The sequence below is a fragment of the Anas acuta genome, chromosome 2 (genome assembly GCF_963932015.1).
Source record: "Anas acuta chromosome 2, bAnaAcu1.1, whole genome shotgun sequence".
NCBI classification, from domain to species: Eukaryota; Metazoa; Chordata; class Aves; order Anseriformes; family Anatidae; genus Anas; species Anas acuta.
In genome coordinates this window covers 71,973,383-71,994,979 of record NC_088980.1, presented here as the reverse complement: position 1 = coordinate 71,994,979, position 21,597 = coordinate 71,973,383, and the positions used below count along the sequence as shown (strand labels likewise).

At 35.6% G+C, this 21,597-nt stretch overlaps 1 long non-coding RNA gene across 1 annotated transcript; it reads right to left on the bottom strand.

Annotated features, from left to right (window-relative positions):
- Nucleotides 1-16,006: 16,006 nt before the first annotated feature.
- Nucleotides 16,007-19,524, bottom strand: LOC137851735 (uncharacterized). Its single transcript, XR_011093409.1, has 3 exons — nucleotides 19,418-19,524; nucleotides 19,080-19,188; nucleotides 16,007-16,154 (listed from the first exon to the last, which is right to left on the bottom strand). It is a non-coding gene; the product is annotated as an uncharacterized lncRNA (long non-coding RNA).
- Between the last annotated feature and the right edge of the window lie 2,073 nt (nucleotides 19,525-21,597).

Sequence of the window (21,597 nt, the reverse complement as noted above, 5' to 3'; positions counted from 1 at the left end):
ACGGGGCAATCATCTGGAAAACAGTTTTTCAGAAGGGGATCTGCGGATCCTGGTGAACACCAAATTGAACATGAGTCAGCAATATGCCCTTGGTGCTCAGTAGGCTAACAGTGTTCTTGGCTGCATTAGTCAAAGTAACCCCATGTCAAGGAAAGCGATCCTTCCTTTCAGCACTGGCAAGGTCATATCTAGAGTTCTGGGTCTAATTCTGGGCTCTCCAGTACAAGAGAGACATGGAGCTTCTGGAGAGCATCCAACTAAGGGGCATAGAAAAATATTAAGGGACTGGAGCATCTCTTCTATGAGGAAAGGTTGAGAAAACTGGGACTGTTCAGGCTGGAGAAGAGAAGGATCAGGAGGGATCTATTAATTTATATAAATCCCCTAATGGAGAGTAAAGAAAGGATGGAGCAAGGTTCTTTTCAGTGGTGCCCAGTAACTAGAAAGAGGCAATGAGAACAAACTGAAAGACAAGAGGTTCCCTCTGAACATCAGGAAATAATTGTTTACCGTGAGAGTGACTGAGCCCTGACACATGTTGTACAAAGTTGTGGAATCTCCCTCCTTGGAGATCTTCAAAACCTGTCTGGACATTGTGCTTGGCAACCAGCCCTAGGTGACCCTGCTTGAGCAGGGCAGTTGGACTAGATGACTTCCAGAGGTCCCTTCCAACCTCAAGAATTTTGTGAAGAAAGGTGACCTTCAAACAATTTACCCTTTACACTTCTGGGTATTCAGGTTGGATAGTGAGAATCAAGTGAAGTACAAAACAAAAACAAAACAATAACCTTACCAACAAAGAAACAAAAAAACAAACAAAAAAACACGAACAATTAATGTAGCAACATTTTTTTCTTTGTTTTAATTTGATGGCTCATTTTTGAAGTAAAAGGTGGTAGAGTTTATTTCTTTTTTCTTCTCCTCCCAACATGGTCAGCACACCTGCTGTAAATTGTCAGCTGTGCTGCCCTAAAAACAACACAGGAGAAGAATTGTGTAGGAAATTTCTCATCTCATTCCCTTTTGCTCTGTGTGAGTAGTAAATTTGCTATTGACCTATACCAGCACAAAATATTATGTTAGTTTAGCTGTGTTTGGCTTGTGAATTGGGTCAAGACAGCATTACGTCTCAACTCCATTTTCTCTCCTTTCCCTGTCGACTGCAGTGAGTTGAAGGCATCAACTGTTTCAGTGCACCTTGTCCATAAGGTGTAAAGAATTCAGTTTCCCTAGCTGGGTTGCTTAAAAGCATATAATTTAAAGGACAGCAAAAATATTAAGAACTGCATTGGAGCTGAAGAGACAGCATATACACATTCACAACATTGATACACCAACATCTCGTTTTACTGCCACTGTCATATCAATATACCTTTCAATAAGGGAGAATACAGAAAATATTAGCTACAATGAAGAAATAAAAGCAATAAAAGTACAGGAGGGTTCTTCACTGCTGCCTGCAGATTAGAAAACATTTCTTTTAGGAGCAAGTGCAAATACATCATAATTCTGCCAGAGTTGGCTATGACAAGCAATTGGAATACACAGGAAAAATTGGAACACAGGTTTTTGACATGTAAATAAAATGGATACCTACAGGACTATCTGCCAACTTACCCATTCAAACTAATAATAATTCTTTACTACAGGAAAATATACTGTTAATGTAATTTTAATTTGGTAAATACATGTAATGTTTTATAAAAGTTTTCTTCATTTTGGGGAAAGAAGTTTTAAAATATCAAATCACTGAAGGACTGAAAAACAAAGAGTTAATGGATGAATTTTTGGAAACTATTCAGATATCACGCAGAATTTTAAATGATCGCTTTTGATGAAAGTTACATTTTCATCTTTTTCTTGAAGATGTCTGTGGTATACTCTGTAGAATTAATTTTAAATTTCACTCACTAAACTGAATATTAGAAGAAATGATACCATATTTTTAGGTATCTTTAGAATATAACAGCTGACTCTACAACTTCCATAATGGGATATACTGTTGTGGCTGCCATTTTTCACTTAAAAAAAAAAAAAAAAAAAAAAAAGAATTCCCCATCACTCATATCCATGCATCTAATTGAACCAGCTAGATTTTGTAGGCTTGACACATAGTTAAAATATGAGTGTTATCTATAGAATTATACAGAACAAAATCTTGGGACTACTGTTCTGTGTAACTTCTCTTAGCCGGCTGCTACAAGCATGGAGAGAAATATGCGAAACAGACCTTTCTGGGACAAGATCCTACAGTAACAATGACTATCTTTTTGTGTAGGAACAAGCTCACATTTACGTAAAACAGAAGCAACTCGATTTAATAAGAGACTTTAATAATTGCCAGAATTCCTGGGGATTTGTTTAAAAGCATCAGTTTGAGAAAGTTTTATCCAAGTGTGTGCCATTCTTCCAGAAGGAATGTTTATGATAACAGTTTTCATAGATTCAGAATTAGTACCAGGGATGATAATGATAATGATAATTTTACTATGGCCTAGAAACTTAATGCTAATTATATTTTGAAAAGACATACAGCTAAAATATTTTTATAAGCTTGTGTATCGTAGATCAATATACTTTATAGAATAAGGCCATAAACAATGAAAAAAAAAAAAGTAACAGCTATGCTTACAGTTACAATACATAGTTATAACAGAATGAATAAAAATTAAACCATTTCTCTTGTTGACAGTTACAGAAGAGTAGTGTATTCCAACAGTGCACAATATTCAGTTATCAACAAACTATTTGTATTTGACTGTAAAAGTATGTGTAATCAATTCCAATAGTTTTGTCTAGGTTAATTCCCAGAAGTTGAGTCATAAGAGAGATTTTGGTCCTGAAGCACATGTAGGCTCCTTGAAAATGTCCCATTCTGACACCTCATTTACAGTAAGGAGCAACCTATTAGCTAGTTGTTATTTTATTTTTATTTTTTTAATAAGTGGACACTACTTTTTAGGATAAGATTTTGGTTAGCAGATACATGTCAGTTTAGTAAGGTCTGTATTCTGAGTCAGCTATGTGTCACTGTTTTGATTGCAAAAATTTTCTGAAGGAGAGGGAAAAGAAACATCACAAACTGCCAATGGAATGGCAAGACTGCCTTACTCATTCTTCAGCACTAGCCTGCAAGACTAGTCTTAACCCCATTTCTCCCTGCACTTTTTGTTTTCAGTGACAGTGATAGATGCAGTGTTGTTTCTCACACATTTACCAGCTGATCTGTATTCTTTGCTAACAGTTCATCTGGGTCACCAAAAAGTGAAGATGCTAAGATAAAGGTTCAGCAACATAGCACGCACATTTTTCTTACTGTTACACCATATTGTACATTGCCAAATGTAGAAATATTTGAACTTTTCCAGCACTCTCATCATCTTCAACTGTATATTTCTTTTACTCTTACCAGACATCAAAAACTGGTTTAAACAGAAATGTCAACACTTCTTTACATTTTTTTCCACCTTTATACAATTTGCATGATAGGCTAATAACTACTTTATTTCTCTTCTTCCCCTGAGCCTAGTACAAACTGCAAGTTGCAAGTAACTGAAAAATGTACACATTTCTTCCAATTTTTTGTTGTTTTTTTTTTTTTTTAGTCTTATTTTGTTAGCTGCTGTTCTGCTTTCTACATCACTGCCAGAACATTTGTTTTTATTCTGTTCAGCTTCTTTATTCTATTTTGTTTTTGTTCTTAGTAAAACAAACAAACAAACAAACAAATCCTGTTATTTCAGAACATGATAAAACAAGTATAAAAGGTTCCTAGTGAAACAAAATCATAAGGCAGAGCAGACCAAGAGAATTCTCCTTCACCTCAATGAAATTCATAATCTGCCCAGTGGCAAGACAGCTCATATTCTTACAGGCTAGGGATTCCCGCTTCTTGGTATACCAGCCATTGGATAAGATATCTAGTATTTTCTAATCTACTATATTAATCTAAGAAAAACTTATACTTGCAGACACCTGCTTCTTTGGCACATGTATGAAAATTTGACTAACAAAATTTGTTGGAGACTGTCCATTGAATTGCAACTTCCTTGTTTATCCTTTAACTTTGTATGAAGTTACGTAAGCTTCACTGAGTATTACTGAGTATGATAAAAACTAGAGATCAAAAGGCAGCATACTACCTAAAAGATATTGCTTTCTTTAAATACCTATAAAAGAATTACTAAAATATTCCAAGCAACTATAGATTTAGGAAAATCAGAAAGGTTCTTGACATCGGCAGAAAAGTTTAGGCTGAGCAGTGCAGATAGAAAGTATGTCATTCTACAGGGAAATGATTTGCTATCAAAGTTTCCAACATTTATAACCTAAAACATATCCACTTGAATCATTGTAGTGACTTCAAGTGAAGCTTTAATACATTTCAAATATAATCAACACTTAATGTGTAAGAACAATTCTCAACACTTGAGAAGTGTTGAACTGATGGTCTGAAATGCTAGTTTAGGATTATTCCCCAAAATAGTTATAAAACATTTTGCCAGACTACTTATTCTGTGTTTTCTCCTCCTCCTCTTCTATGTCATTTTTAAAAACAGGAGCACAAGTGTCAAGTTGCCATTTGGACACTGATCAACAAAGAGTACACTGTGTAAATGGGTAGATAACTGAAATTGCAGCTCGAAAAACTGTCAGGTTCTGTAGTCTGGGGATATGAATTATGAACAAAAAACATAGCAGCACTGAGATAACTGAAAGATACCTATTTTCAACACTTTTCAAGCAAAAAGTGTCTTTCAAGATGTCCAAGCCTTCCTGGCTTTTTTCCTTTGATCTTGGTTGTTTTAGGCTGTTTCAGCTGTCATTCAATGACTCTGTGGTTCAGCAACTGAACTGAGCGAAGAGGTGGGTGCTAATAGCTACCACTACAAGAAGAGGGCTCAATACCTGAAACCAAAGCTCTGGGAAGGAACCTTTTCTATAATTGTTCAGTACCTCTTGGTCCAAGAAGATGAACCAACTTTGCTTTTAGGATTGCTTTTCTGGGAACTTCCTTCTACGTTAAAGTAGCATGACAGCATCCACTGGCAAATGGGTAAGAGGGAGAATTACTAAACAACTTACAGTGACAAAATGTGAAGAGGAAACTATTATGATGTTGTGTAAGTTGTGCAGAAGAGCACATGATGACTTCAAGAAGATATCAGTTTACTAGGTTTTGATCATTTAAAACAAGTAAACTTTTTATGCTAATCCAAAGCTGGGCAGTGGGCTTTATGATCGTGTGTATAATTATACAGTAGACCATATGAAATATTTTTCTGTACTAGTAATCAGAAGTTAGAGATTTCTTTTGAAAAATGGAAAAGATATACCTTAAAAGAATTCATCTGAGAACCTTAATCTTATGGTAAATTAAAATAATGGATTTTCTGTGCTCACAGGATTTCTCATTTATATGAGAAATGGTTTATCTGTGCAGTAATTAAATATCATGTCAACTTTCATGAATAGATTGCCAAAATGAAATTCAGCATTTCCTGAATATGTCAACTAGATAACCTCAGCTGTCTGAGATTATACAGACATTTATGTTCTTTTTTTTTTGTTCTTTTTTTTTTTCTCCCAAACAAGGGAAGGAAAAAAACAAAAAGACTAGGCAAGACAGATTTTACTTTCTCTCTCTCATTTTTAAATGCAGCAACTTGTATTCCCTCTAGACTTAAATTGTATAACAGATTAGCAATTCTCAAAATATTCATTAGTAAACAGCTACATCCAAGAGAAGCATCAAAGTCATTACCTCATCCAATGTATCAAGAAACAAAACCATTATGTTTTGTTTTCTCAAAAGTCTTGTTAACATTACAATAGATAAGAATAACTTCATTTAATATTAAATTCCAGGTTCAGTATGAATACCTTAGTTCTTGTTTAGCAGATGGGCATCCTAACAACTTTTCTTCTCTGAAAAAAATCCTGAAAGCTCCTTTGATTTAGTCAAGATGCTAAAGCTACTATGACACACTCAATGAAAAAAGTATATTCACATGTCCAGATACATTCATTCATGCATCAGTAGACATCTATGAAAATAAGAGATACTACAGATTCAACAGTAGCATAAAATCCATGGATAGAGCTGAGAAAGAGGGCCTCAACTTTAACACATTTTTGTTTAAACTAGGGAATGCTATTTTCTCCGATTAGGATTTACATTGAGGCCAGATTCTCACTGATCCTTTTAATGAGGAGGTTAAAACCAAAGCAAAATCCTATAAGGGACCTTTCAGACTCTCTGAAACTGCATTCTTTCCATAAGTTCCAAGAAAATGCAAGTTCCCATGTTTGAACAGATCTCTGATTATCCTCATTGTGAAATCTCACGGCTGAATATGGAGCAAGCAATTGAGAACTGTCAGATCCTCACTGAAGCACAAGGTAAAATTAGTTAATTAGAATAGTACTGTTTAACTACATCTTCTGCCTCGGAAAAATAGCTATAGTAGAAGTACAGTGGTGCCCATCTGGGGGCAAATGACTCTATCTTGTTTCCATATTTTCTCTATAAGCATTTAAGATCTGGTGATTTTAGCAAACAATATTTGTTTATTAGTACCGTTTCAGTAGTCTAAATTTTGCTTCTCAGTGTGATAGAGAAGTGCTTCAAAATAAAAGTCAAGGAATCCCTAAACATGAGCAAAAATGCACTTTCTCGCAACTCAATTTTACATTTTTAGGGTTTGAATTTGAAACTTCCCTTGTTAAAAGCAAACAAACAAAAAATAGATTTTTACTTAATGAGACAACATATACAAAACCTGCAGTTTTTGGAGTCTTAATATTATAAATTTTATATTGGCAAGGTAATGTAAAGTATAAAAATAGTCCTGCAGAATTTCTCCATGACTATTCAAATCTAAAGGAAAAAGCATTTCTAGCAGATATGATTTGTCTCTAGAATTCAGAATTGTTAACTTTCCCTGCCAGTACTTATTTGAACTTATAGATCATATAAGATTATAGATCATATAAGATTAAGGATTACTTTAATGTTGGTTTAGCATGTCTTATTCAGAAGACTGCTATAATAATACTGTATTGTTAAGTAGTAGATAAAATGCACATCTGTAAATATTTCACAGACAATTAATATGCACAGGAGACATATTCTTATATGAAATGTCAGGAGCCTTTTGCCTTTAAAGGAAGTCAAATATAGAGACATTTTGGGAATCACAGATGTAGAGGTTACCCAAGACTTTCCAAAGCATGAAGCATAATATAAATGAATATCTAACCAATTTTTCAACAAGGGATTATAAGCATGCAATGTGAGTCTGAGTCCCATTTCAGGGATTCATCATTTTCTTCCAAATTTCCAGACATTAGGATTCTCTGGAGTTCTTTAAAGTCAAGAGACTTATGACCAGTCATATTAGGCAGTAAACGGTGTAAAGGCCACAATCAATAATGACTGAGTTACTAGGACTGGAACAGTTAGCATTAATAGGAGTATGATTTTGGGAGCCTTTTTTTTTTTTTTTTTAATTTTTACATTTTTTTGAGTTTTACGAGCAACCGTTTCTGGCTAGATGCAAAACCTTCACTGAAATCTTAAGGAAAGATAAAGCAGCTCTTGCAATGTGTGTTTTATTTCTATTGCCTCTCTGATTTGACTTTCTCTCTGTATTTTCAATCACTAAATGTTAAAGAAGTTTGAAAAAATCTAAAAATTCAAAATTCAAAAAAGAAATTAGGAAAAAAAATGCACACAAAGGAACCTGATAACCTTGTGAGGCTTTCTTGTTTCACCAAAACACTTAAAAATGCAACACTAATATTCTATAAATGATACTCCTCAAGACAAACAAAATAAAAGGAGCAGTGATGGTTTACAAGAAAAAGCACTTTTATTCTTTTATGCACAGTTGCAATATTATTTTTTTTTTCTGCTTATTTTAATCTTAGTTTTAAAGGGATATAATGTCTTTACAATTGTGTTTTTCCTGTAGTGGAGAATGGCAACATTTATTATAGTTATACTTTTTGCACCAAGATACTATTGTTTCAGAAAGGCTGCTTGATGTTTGTAACAAAACTAGAAATACTTTGCATGCATTTAACAGCCATCTGGTTCAATATTCGGGTAATCACAATGACATCAGAACACAAGCAGGGTAACACAACCCAGAATGTGGAGAGAGAGGTATCTGGGACGCTGGATTTGAACAGAAGCACTGTGAAAGGATGAACAGTGCCACTAACTAGCAAGATTTCCTAGGGACACAAGTCATAAACCTGCCTCACCAGGACAGCATTCAGCTGCTTCCATATCAATGACTGTTTTAAACCTCAGGAGTGAGTAGGAAGAGGTCAGTGGGCTGATCATTGGCTTCACCCTTGCTTTCTTCCTTTGGAGTGAGGCAGATCCAGTGTTGCCATGTTAATATCTTTCAAAAATCTGCATCTTAGTTTCCATATCTTTCTTCCTTATCTGTCATTATCGTTTGCCTTGGAAATATGGAGCATGGCTGTTTCTACAGATAATAAGACTCTTGGTCACTGCTTTAAAATAAATACATAAATAAATAAAATTTGTGTGGTGATAGGACCCATGCAAATTCACCCATCCTTCTATTTGACCAGCATAAACTCAGATAAGTAGAAAGTTCCTTGAAAAAAGTCTAATAAATATCTGCTTGTTTCAAGTCAGAAATCTATATTAACAAACATACATTAAGAGCATCCATTATTTCTGTGTGAATTCAGATGAATGATTTTAAGGAAACTAGAAGCACCTTAGAATCACAATGTTTTTGCTGAGACAGTTCCACAATGATGGGAAGCTAAGCTCTACCATGGTGCTCTCTCACTCTGCCTCCTCATCAGAGCAGGAGGAGATAATATGATTAAAAGAAAGCTCTAGGGTTGAGATAAGGATAGAGAGATCATTCTAATTACTATCATGGAAAATACACAGCCTTGGGAGATTAATATAGTTTGTCACCTATTGCTAACAGACTAGTGAAGTGAGAACTAAAAGCAAACTAAAAATTACTTCCACCCCTGCCATCTGCCCTCTTCTACTTCCTCTCCTCAAGCAGTTCAATCAGTCATAACACTTTGTAATCTACTGCTTCTCCATCGTCACTCTCTTTGTCTCCTCCAGAGTGGGGTTTCTCCATCGGGATGCATTCCTTCCCAAATTGATCCTACATGGGCTTCCCACAGACTGCATTTCTTCAAGAACTGCTCCAGTATGGGTGTGTACCACTGGATCCATCCTTCAGGAACTGATCCTGCATGGGTCCCTCACCAGCAGCAGCTCCTGCCAGACTCTTGCTCCACTGTGGGCTCCATTTCACAGGTTGCAGCTCCAGCCTGGAGTCTGCTCCTGCTGGGGCTCACCATGTGTTGCAACCTCCTTCAGACCAGATCCACCTGCTCTGCTGTGGTACCCCATAGGCTGCAGGGGACAGCCTGTTCCACCATGGGCGCCTCTACGGGCTGCAGCATGGAGATCTGTTCCACCATGGTACCCACAGGCCACAGGTGAACTTCTGCTCTTGTGCTTGGAGCACCTCCTGCCCTCCTGAACTGATCTTGGAGTCTGCAAGTCTCTTTCGTTCACATTTTCTCACTTCTCTCTCCTGGCTGCTGTTGCACTGCATTTTTTATCCTGTCTACAAATGTTACAGAGGGGCAACCAGCATCACTTGTTGGCTTAGACTTAGCCAGACCTGTTTTGGAGCCTGGTTTTGGAACTGGCTCTTAACAGACATGGAGCAGCTTCTGGACTCTTCTTAGAGGCCACCCTTGCAGCCCACTACCAAAACCTTGCTACGCAAACCCATTGCAACTTAATGATTGATAGTGGTTAACTAAACTTTGCTTGTGTGTAGTTTTAATGAATGTCAGTCCTGTAGAATGTTGTTTTAATGTTGGAATCTGGTTTCATTTGTCTGTCTTTTAAACATTCCCATCACAACATTTCCTGATTCCCTAATGTGTGTATACATATAAATAAATATATATATGCACACATATTCAGTTGCAACACATACCACCTAATTAAGTCCAGAAAACACTCCATGCTTCTGTTACAGTGCTATGTTATTCTCTCAAAAACCTTCCAGGAGTACAGTCATATCAGTCATATTAATGTATTTTTTTTTTTCCTGCTGAGATATTGTTTTCTGACTTGTGCATGAATATTTATGCAGAATTAGATGAAATATGGATTTCTTCCTTCTGCCCATACATGGTTTAATATGGCTGTCCAAGGAGACCTGGTTACACTAATGAAAATTCAGTGAAAATGGCTTGACTTTTAGGCATTTTATGTTGACATCAAATTTTAAATTGGATAAAATAGCCATGTTTTAAGGTTTTACAGATTAAAAATGAATCTTAAAAAAAAAAAAAAAAGGTATATTTTTTGTTTCTTCTCTCTCCTCAGCAGATCACTCATTTCTAAGTATTTAAGACATCTTATTCAATCATTTATCACCCTTATTTCTAAATCAACTCATTTGATAAAGACCAGTGGCGACACATGTGGATGCTTTAGTAGGATGTATAATTAAGTTTTAGAATGTAATAAATCAGACAGACCACTGCATCTATTTGCTGAAGGATTTGTCATCAATAACTAATAAAACATTAGTCTTATTAATGTGAATATTAACATTTGCATCTATTGCATAGAACTGATACTTAGAAGAAAATATTAAAAATAAATAAATAAATCAGGAGAGGATGTACCTTGTCACCAGCAGATGAATAGATAATAATAAATTAAAAGGAGTGGAGAAAATAGGGAGACATGAAATTCTTTCAAACCTATTTGGGGGAGGGGGGAAGTGCAAATATGTAGTAAACAGCATAACAGTGATTGAAGGCTTTAGATATAACATGTTAGCCTAGTCTGTTAGATCTCTGGCATGTACTGCCTAAGGACTGCCTCTCCCACCATCCACTCCAGCCCACAGGTAGGTCACTGTCAATAACACAATTGCTACTGACTCACTAGGCATAACAAAGCCAGGCTGCTCATCTGCAGGGTTCTGTTTACTGCTTCCTGACCTGAGCAATGGATTTGTCACTCAGGTTTCTTTAAGATGCCATGGTAGATCTAGAGCTTATGCTGTCCATGACCAAAGGGGTAGAGCTGGGTCTATCCAACAGAGTGAACCCAAAGAATTAAAGCTAGTTTCATAAAGCAGGTTTTTATTCAGTTCCTTGTACACAGTAATAAATAATGTGCTATTGAATATTCATACACCAAGCAAACAGTCATGTTCCTGTCTTCAGCATTATTATGTCATTTTATTCTATATATCTTTAGGTAATTATAAAGAGTGAGATTTACTTATTTTTCAGTCTTTATATCTTACTCCTTATTCATATACAGTTAATGTGTAAATCTCCTCTAGTCCTACAGAAATCAGTGTTTTTTGGTCTATTATGTAACATTATTATCTGTAACACTCCACATAAAACTCTACTCTTTAATAGTAACAACCAACAATATTCAGAATGCTATACATTCTTAGCTTTACTTGGATTTCTGTTGGGAAACAGACCAAGTCACAAAACTTTTAGTGTTCCCTTCTGTTGGCACCTGAATTAAAAACAAACAAACAAACAAACAAAAAACAAACCTACAATAAGCTTTAACTTACTTTTTGATTAACAACACAACTTTAATTACAAACTCCTGAGTTAAAACAACAGAGAAACACTGAAAGTAGTAAACATCAAGAATGACTGTAATTTGGGAACATGATACAGTTGTGAAAGGGGCCAATAAAATCCCAGTGTTTTAATAATTATTTCTAGTAGAGACAGGGAAGCATAATTCAGGATACACATGTTCATCAAGGACATGATATAGCAGTAACTGGAAGTATGAAAATGGTATGTAAGTGAAGACTAGAAAAAGACTCATTTCGCTTGGAGAAAACAAGAGTAAAGGGAATAATTGCTGTACAGAAATACCCTAAGAAAATATATGAACATGGAAGAGGTGAGAGAATTTTATGTATGAAAAGTGCAAAATAGACATGTAGTGGGTTTACGTGGCAAGGTTTTGGTAGCAGGGGGCCATAGGGGTGGTTTCTGTGAGAAAGATCTAGAAGCTGCCCCATGTTTGGGAAGGGCCCCATTGTTTTCCAGAGCTGAGCCAAAAAGCGATGTTGTTTTGCGCCTCTGTGAGAGCATATTTAAGACAGGGAAAAAAATGCTGTGCCACACAGCAGCTGGGAGAGTGAAGGGAGTGAGGAACGGCCTTGCAGGTGCCAAGGTCAGTGAAGAAGGAAGGGGAGAGGTGCTCCAGGTGCCGGAGCAGAAGTCCCCTGCGGCTTGTGGTGAGGACCATGGTGAAGCAGGATGTCCCCCTGCAGCCCATGGAGTACCACGGTGGAGCAGGGTTCCACACTGCAGCCCATGGAGGAGACCACGGTGGAGCAGGTGGACCTGCACCAACGGAGGCTGCTGCCTGTGGAAGACCCCTGCTGGAGCAGATTCCGGGCCGGACCTGTAGCCTGTGGAGAGGAGACCACACAGGAGCAGGTGACCTGGCAGGAGCTGCTGCCCATGGGGGAACCAGGTTGGAGCAGTCCCTCCTGAGGGATGGACCCCATGGTACGGACCCATATCTGGAGCAGTTCTGGAAGAGCTGCTGCCTGTGGGAAGGCCATGACGGATCAGTTCATCAAGGACTGTATCCCGTGGGTGGGACCCCACAGCACAGGGGACGAGAGTGACCGAGAAGGAGCAGCAGAGAAGAAGTGCTGTAGACTGACCATAACCCCCATTCCCCCGTTCCCCTGCGCCGCTCGGGGGGAGGAGGTGGGAGAGGGTGGATGGGGGGGAAGGTGCTTTTGGTTTCTTTCCTTTGTTTCTCACTTCTCTAACTTGTTAGTAACGAGCAATAAATCTTACTATCTTCTTATGCTGAGTCTGTTTTGCCCGTTACAATAATTATTGCGTGATTTTCTTGTCCTTATCTCAACCCTTGAACCCTTTTCACCTATTTTCTCCCCATTCCTCTTTGAGGAGGGGGAATGAGAAAGCGGCTGTGGTGGAGCTCAGCTGCCCACTCGAGCGGAACCACGACAAGACACTAGGACTAAATGAATCCACAACTGTTCATAAGGAATGACAGGCCTGACAACAATTCTACCCATTAGAGCAACACAATTAAGGAATATTTACAGGAAGACAGGAGTAGGAAATGCGCAGAAAGCTAAAGTGCTTTTAGGAACTTGCTTCATTTGAGAAACGGAATATAAGACTCATTGCCTGGAAACTAGAATCTAAAGATGCTTTCCACTTCATATGTTCTTTTAATCCCTACTCTGAACTGTCAGGAAGATAAAGTGGAATAATAATAGTCTTAAACTTTCTTCTGTAGATGATATACAAAGGTCCACAGAGACCGAATAAGTTAATATAATAGAGGAAGTAAAATTGTTTTGACCAGAAGACTGTATTTTAAGCATTTGGTTAATATTTAATGACTGGGAACCTCCCTGAATAAAGTTCTTTAAATCTAAATATCTGATATCTGAGTAGTTGCAGTGGAAGCTACAAAATACTTTACAAAAATTATAGAACAGCTTCACAGCCAAGCCTTGCAAATCAGGAGTGGGACAATTCAATCATTTTTTTTCACTTAGCAGCACAATACAATGTTGTTCTCAACATTTTTCCTTAAAGGAAAAGAGAAACAGAAATCAGAATCTGAATTAATTTGAAAATTGTTCTTATTATTGTTTGTCATACAGTGATGCCAAAGTACCATAAATTAGCATTAATCTACATTTACTATTTTAAGAGAATTATAAAAATCTTAAAATATTCCAATTCTTTATGGGAGATTCCAAAAGACTCGCTCTAGTCTTAAACTGGATACACCTATTGAATTAATTATATTTATTCCCAGGACCCAAAATACATTTTTTTTAAGACTACTAAGAGTCTTAAGACTACCAAGAGCTTTTTCCACTTGTTTCTATGATATTCTTCCTATTGTTGCAAATCAACCTTTGGTGAAATTCTTTTAAATTCCATCTAAACAAAACTGCACTTAAGTGGTTTGTCAGCAATTCACAGAATCACACAGAATCACAGAATTTCTAGGTTGGAAGAGACCTCAAGATCATCGAGTCCAACCTCTGACTTAACGCTAACAGTAATTCTCAATAATTTTTTAATTAGTAGAGAACAAAGCATTCGTTTGACAGTCATATTTTATTTCCATCATTAATGGACAGATGAGTTGCTATGCCTATATATTATCATAGAAAATGAAAATTCTATACAGCACTTACTATAAAGACTGTAATTTTGCTGACTTCTTTTGCAAGTAGAGGTAATGATCAAAATTACCTTGTCATAAAAGGAAATTAATTTCATTAAACAGAACCTTCTTTTTACAAACCTATGTTGGCTGTGACCAATGACCATATTGTCCTTGAAGTGTTTTTCAGCAACTCCCAGAATAATTTTCTCCATAGTTTTATCATAATATATGAGGATTTTACTACATACACTGTTTGAGAGATAAAGTCAGATCACCAACATTGTTCTTCCTGGCTTTAAAGGGATGTACCCAATCCCTTGCCTGAAAATCATCCAGAGAATGACACCTTTCTCTTGAGAGAAAGATCTACCATCTACCACCTACCTTTTAGAGACATGTTATGCCATCTCTTGTTTTTATTTTTCTAAATTAGTTAGTTCTTAATTCCTGACGGTTTCTCCTTTGAATTGAAAATACTTCTATTGCCAATATTTTGACCTTTTGCTAATTGCTCCTGTGATTAAGAGACCATAGCACAATATTGTCAGCAAAGGAGTACTTTCAGGATATGGAATTATGTAGTTTTCTTGGTGTTCTTCATTGCCTCTGCACGCACCCTAACAATCTGTACAGATCACATAGTAATGGCACTGCAAAGACCACTTGCAATGGTGACTTTGCAGGACCTTTTGTAGTGCTGTATCTGATTAGCTTCAACCTTTCAATCTGTAAACACATCACATATCTGAGAGGTGACCTGCTATGAACTAGAAATCCTGAGGAAAACTTTGGTGTTGAGAACATCAATGTGTACCAGGGAATCTAGATTTTAAATGGCAGCTGAGGTAGGTCATACTTATTTTCACTGCTTGAAGCCCAAATTTTCTTGCCAAAGTCTGGGTATTGATCAACAGAAAATATCACTGGCATGGTTAAATTCCATGCATGTATTTGTTACATGAAATCAACTAAGTATGTCACTTTTGTAGGACTACAGACAAAAAAAAGATTCATAGAATAAGTCTGTTTTTTGGAAATGTACATAGGAAATAAGTTTGAGGAGCTGTTGCTAGTTTATTGGTACCTTTTGTAGACATCATTAGATTCATTGCTACAGTTTCCATAGTGAGTGTTCTTAAGATCTTGATCCAGTGATAAAATGAAGTCCATGTGGAAGTGTTTACTATCTTTAACAGAATTCAACTGAATCAGTAAAATTTAAACTTAAAAAAGATTATCTTTGAAAATGACCTAAGATCCCACAGTGACTAATTTATTATGAGAATACTGCTGTAATCATAACTTATATATATATATATATATATATATATATATATATATATATATAACAACACAAATATCTGAAATCATTACCTTCAACACAAATATCTGAAATCATTACCTTTTTTTTTTTTTGGGGGGGGGGGGGGGATGATGAGGGAAGAGGTATTCACAAACAAGTATTGTCTAAAAATATTAGACCTGACTTATCATTAAAGTCTGACTGTTTTAGTGTTGTTCTCAGCTTTATTTCAGCCATTTCTCTACGTCATTTTAACTCTGAGCAATTTTGCATTGTTTCAAATCAAGTTTCTAGCTAGCATAGAATATATAGAGAGTCATAGAATGGTTTGGGCTGAAAGTGACCTTAAAGATCATCTAATGATGTTAACATGATGTTAACAAACTTTAAATAAAAAGACTGCTTTAGAAGAGAACCTAATGATGAACAGGTTAGTAACATGACATAGGTATAATTTTTATTAAAATAAGTCAATTTATGAACAAAAAATTACTAGAAAATCTTCAGCCAGTTGTTGACCTATCATATACAATTGAAGAGAAGCTACCAGGAATCAGAGGTGAATCCATCCAGAGGAATCTGTATAGCAGAGAAGAGAGACAAATGGAGGTAATATTAGACCTAAATACTCTAAATGACTAAATACTTTGACAGCTCATAACTCTTTAATAATGTTAAGCTGAGCAATAAAAACTGGGGAAGAGAAGAAGCGGCGACATTGGGAGTGATGGCATTTGTCTTCCCAAGAAACTGTTAACACATGTTGAGCCCTGCTTTCCAAGAAAGTGGCTGAACACCTGTCTGCTAATGGGAAGTAGTGAATGAGTCCCTTGTTTTATTTACCTTATGTGTGCAGCTTTTACTTTACCTTACAAACTGTCTTTATTTCAACCTGTGAGTTCTTACAAGTCTACCTTTCCAGTTCTGTTCCCCATCACAAGAGGGTGAAAATGGTTGTGTGGGTCTTTGCTGTCTACCAGGGTTAATCTACAACAAGTCCATACTTAATATTTATGGTTGAGGTGTACTACATTATAAATGAATGAAGATTTCACAGTCTTATCTTGAATATGAACTTTGGACATTTCTTATGAGATGCAGTCTTTCCATATCATTGTAAAAAAATGGTAAGATTGCAAGAGGAAATAACATTTCCTACCATGCCACTCAAACTTGTCAGTACCAAATATTTCAATGCAACTACTTCATGTAAATGGGCAGAGAACACACTTAAAACATCAAATGCACAGCAAAGAGCAGTGCAGTTAAGAAGAAAACAACAACAACAAGCAAACAAACAGCATCACTTATGACTAAAGCTGATTTAAAAAAAAAAAAAAAAAGGCTTACATACCTAAAATATATTTTTTTTCCACAGTTTTTTTTTTTTGTATGCTTTTATTTTATTTCAACTTTATGTTAGTCTTCTTGCCTAATTCCTTTTAATTTCACTTTTAAATACAGAACATCACTTAAGGAAATTAGTGGAGACATTTGTCACCAATATTCCTTTTTAAAGGTATTTTTATCCTTTCTTCAAAAATTTTCCACATTTGGGAGAAAGAAATAAAAAAAATAATAATTAAAAAAAAAAATAAAACAGTAAAAGGAAGCACAGATCACTTCTCTGTTTGAAAACTTTTTATTTCTCCAATATATGATGTTACACAACCTTCAAGGTATCCTTCCTGATAACTAATGGCATGACTAAGTTTAACAATTTCATTAGTAGATTTACATGCAGTATACATTCCTAGTAGTTGACATGATTACAAAATGTTTAGCATATGAATTCTGATATGTGAAATAAATCTCTTATTTTCCCTCTCTACATAGAATCTTAATGTTCTCCCTTAAATAAAAAGGACTAATGACACTATGTGATTGTGGAGAGATTAAAGGTACATATTGTTGACAAAGCCTTACTGGGTGCTTACATAAACCCAGCATAAAATGTCAAAGGCCTTCAAAAGTCTCCTCTATTTCTAGGCAGGTTCACATATTTTCTAGTTGCCATAGTAGGCTAATGGTGCTACACAGTTCATAGGAAGAGTAAATGACCTCGGTATAAAATTTGCTGTCTAAGAGAAGAATGAATTGCAGAAAAACAAAACAAAATTGGTGTATTAATTGTTGTTGAGCTTGGAGTGGTTCTTTTCCTTATGTGCAGGGAGCAGAACAGAAGATCAAATGGTAGAAGGAGAGGTTATGGAACAAATTAATAAATCAAAGGAAACAAACTGCCAAGGCCAGATGGCAATCACGGAAAAATTAAATAAATTAAATGAAAAATGAAATGAAAATGAAAAACTGAAATATGAAATAGCTAAACTACTAGCCTCTTCCCTGAAACTGCTTTAGTAGGGGAGGACTGCAAAATATCAGGAGATACAAGAAGCTAGAGGTTTGTAATCCTGACATTCACATTCTACTATCACTGTAAGAAGTATAATGAAGTACAGAGGTCTGGACACCTGTCTAAATATAATGATATAAACAACAAATTTTTGTTTTAAAAGAAAATAATGTATCATAGGTACACTGGATTTTGCTGAAATTTGCAAACCTATGAATAATGCAGATCAAAATAATTGAAGCATCCTGGATTTGTAAGGCTTTTTTGAAAGCTTTCACCAAGAGCTCTTCAGGAAATAAGGTGTCTAGGGCACAGGAGGAAAAGATCCTTACATGGATAAATAACTGGTGAAAATGATCTTGAACGGAAAAATGCTTGGTGAAAAGACAGGAAGTAAAAGTAAATTATCTGTTTTCACAAAGGACATGATCACCAGTGAGGTTGCTTGGGGATTTGTGCTGGGACCAGTGCTGTGTTTGTTTACTGGACTGGTAAACAAACTGAGAAAGGAGAAGAGTGAGATCTCAACAATTTTTGATAATGCGAAACAATTCAGAAGATTAAAAATAACAGCCATCTGTGAAGAATTGCAGAGGACTTCAAGATTCTGTAGGAAACTGAATATAACATAGATAAATGTATAGAGATTCCCACACGCACACACACAAAATAATAATAATAATAATAATAATAATAATAATAATAATAATAATAATAATAACAATAAAAATGCTACCTTAACAAAATTATGCTATCTGAGCTAGCCCTTGACATTCAGGGAAAAGATTCTAGGATCGTGACAGATAAAGAAACATCAGTTCAGAGTCTTGTAGAAGTCTAAAAAGCAAATCAGACTTTAGGGATGATTAGGAAGGAACTTTGTAAGGGATAGAATGTCATTATGGACTATCTTAATTCTTGGTGTCTCCCGCTCTTAAAATGTATGTAGTTTTGATATTATATCTTTCAGTTTTGGAAGGTTATGGCAGAGTGGATAAAATTAAGAGCAAAAAAAGATGACCAAAGATGTGGAAGAAATTTTGTGCAATCAACAAAGGAATTATAGAGATCTCTTCTGCCTATAAAAACAGAGCTGACTGAGTGGAGGTACAACAGGCATTTACACTCAGACACCACATTTTACTCACCTCTCACACTGGGTGCAGTTTACTCAACTGTATCCATATATCACTGCCAAACACAGCTCTTGAACAAGGACTTTCATATAATATCTTCATGGAAAATCAGTCTTTCGTGCTTGAAGTGTTCAGCATCAAAAAAAAAAAAAAAAAGAAAAGCTGTGAACAACTTAAAATACACATCTGCCTCCATATCAGGTTACCTGGCTCAATAATTCTCACTCTTGAAAGAAAGAAAGAAAGAAAGAAAGAAAGAAAGAAAGAAAGAAAGAAAGAAAGAAAGAAAGAAAGAAAGAAAGAAAGAAACTGATAAATTTAACTATTCTGTGTAACTGTGAAAGAAATACCTTTGTATTACAAGTAACATAATAAACAACAACAAAAAATAATAATAATAATATATATATAAAAAAAAAAAAGTAACACTTTAATTCAAGAACAAGCTGCATTCCAGTAACAGCTATCAAAAAATTTCATCACCTTTCAAAACCTTGCTTAAAAGCAGGTGTCTGCCACTTAAGAGAGAATCAAGAAACCTGGGGAAAATAAAAACAGTCCCTCCCTTCAAGTACACTCTATCAGGAATCAATAGCAGAAAAGCAACAATAGGAACACTGGAAGAAAGATATGTTAGAAAGATAAGTTAGAAAGAAATCCTTAATCTTTCCAGATACTTTGGACATGAGCACAAAAAAATAACATTTTTTTACTCTTGTATCAATAGCAGGATCCACCTGGTTATATACACCTCAAGCAGGACATTAGTTAATCACATATTAAAAGGTAATATACCAATTTTTTTGCACACCCAGGTAATGAAAAATATCCTCTAAAATAAAATAAATAAAATAAAATGCAAATTCATTTGTATGTAAACATGGAAGTTTTTTAAAGGGCATTAGATTCAAATACGATGTGATGAAATAGCCCTAAAACAGCCCTAAATAAAACATTACTAACAAAAAAAAAAAACAACCTTCCAATACTGAAAAGCTATATATAGTATATATATAGTATCAGTGCTATAAAATTAGGATTTATAACTATCTTTAAGCTATTTTATTTTTCTGAGGTTAATATGTTATGAAGTTAAATGAGGTTAAAAAGTAGAACCTCAACACTAGAATATATGGCCAAGGGATTAAAAACAAAACAAAAACAAACAAACAAAAAACCAATCCCTGCAGATAACACAGAAAATGTTGCAGTTAAAATATATATATATAAAATAATAATCATATAGCAAACAGACAAACAATAAGGTCAGTGTCATAAGAAATAAATCTCTATTTGTCTTCAATCTACCTGAAAAAGTCAAACCCCATCCCACTTGCTAAACATCCATAAAGTACTTTTTACACCCTTAAAACAGAATCAGTTTTTCATCAGTATACTTATGGACTATTCAGAAAAGATGTCTTTTGCAGTAACAGATAAACTGTCAAATAATGGAAACTGTAAATCACTCAGTGAAATGCTACTTATATCCATGCATTGAATGTATGCTGGTAAAGTCTCTAGGTAGAGAGAGTAGGGTAATTTGCAAATGACATTACATATGTATTTGGAATTTTCTAAATCATTTTTTGTTTGTTTGTTTTGTTTTTCCCTTAAAAAATTCACATAGCTTAGGCTTTGCTTTCAACTGTACTAACTAGGAAAAAAATACAGTTCTAAGTAGAATCGCACAAAAAAAAAAAATCTTGTAAATTCATCAGTCTTTAATGTAAATGACTGCTTTAATGAGCAGCTTGTCATAGCTTAATGGCCTCACTTGGCAATTTTATTTGTAGTACAGATATCAGAATTTGCTATAAACTAGCTGGCTCAAATGTTATAAGTAGTTTGGCTATGGCTGTATACATCCTGGGCAATTTAGCCTCAGACTTTCTGCACCACAGCTACTATGATTCTCATTCCTGAACTTTCTTCAGAGAAGTGTGACACAGGAGAGGTGTGTCAAACACTGCACAGTCAACAGCAGCATGGAGAATTTCTTAATGACAGAAAGAACCTTGGCATGTATTTGCTCTTTGTAGGTTCAGATTGCCAGAAATAATTTAACGTTGACAGGTGTGTTTCCAGAGTTCTCTGCAGAATTGAGACTGAAAAAAAAAAGGTGGTACATTTCACTGGGCTTCTTACTTCCCTTGCTGTATGTAGCCTGTGCAAGCAACTGACAGCATCAATAAACTGACAATTTAACATTACTGTGTTGAAGGTGAATTTTGAAGTAGTTTGATGATGGTAGCCTACTAGGTTCTATCTATTCTGAGACCCAACTGTGCTGCATTCAACATGTGTGTACTGCTGTATCGGGTTTATAAGGCAATTTTTGGCAGGCAGGGGACTGCAGAACTGGCCTCTCTGTGAAAAGTCTAGAAGCTGCCCTATGTTTAGATAAGAGCCATTTCCAGCCACCTCCAAAATGGACACATTGCTGGCCAAAGTTGAGGCATTGAGTGATGTTGGTTGCACCTCTATGAGAGCAGATTTAAGAAAGGGTGAAAATGCCATGCATCAACTG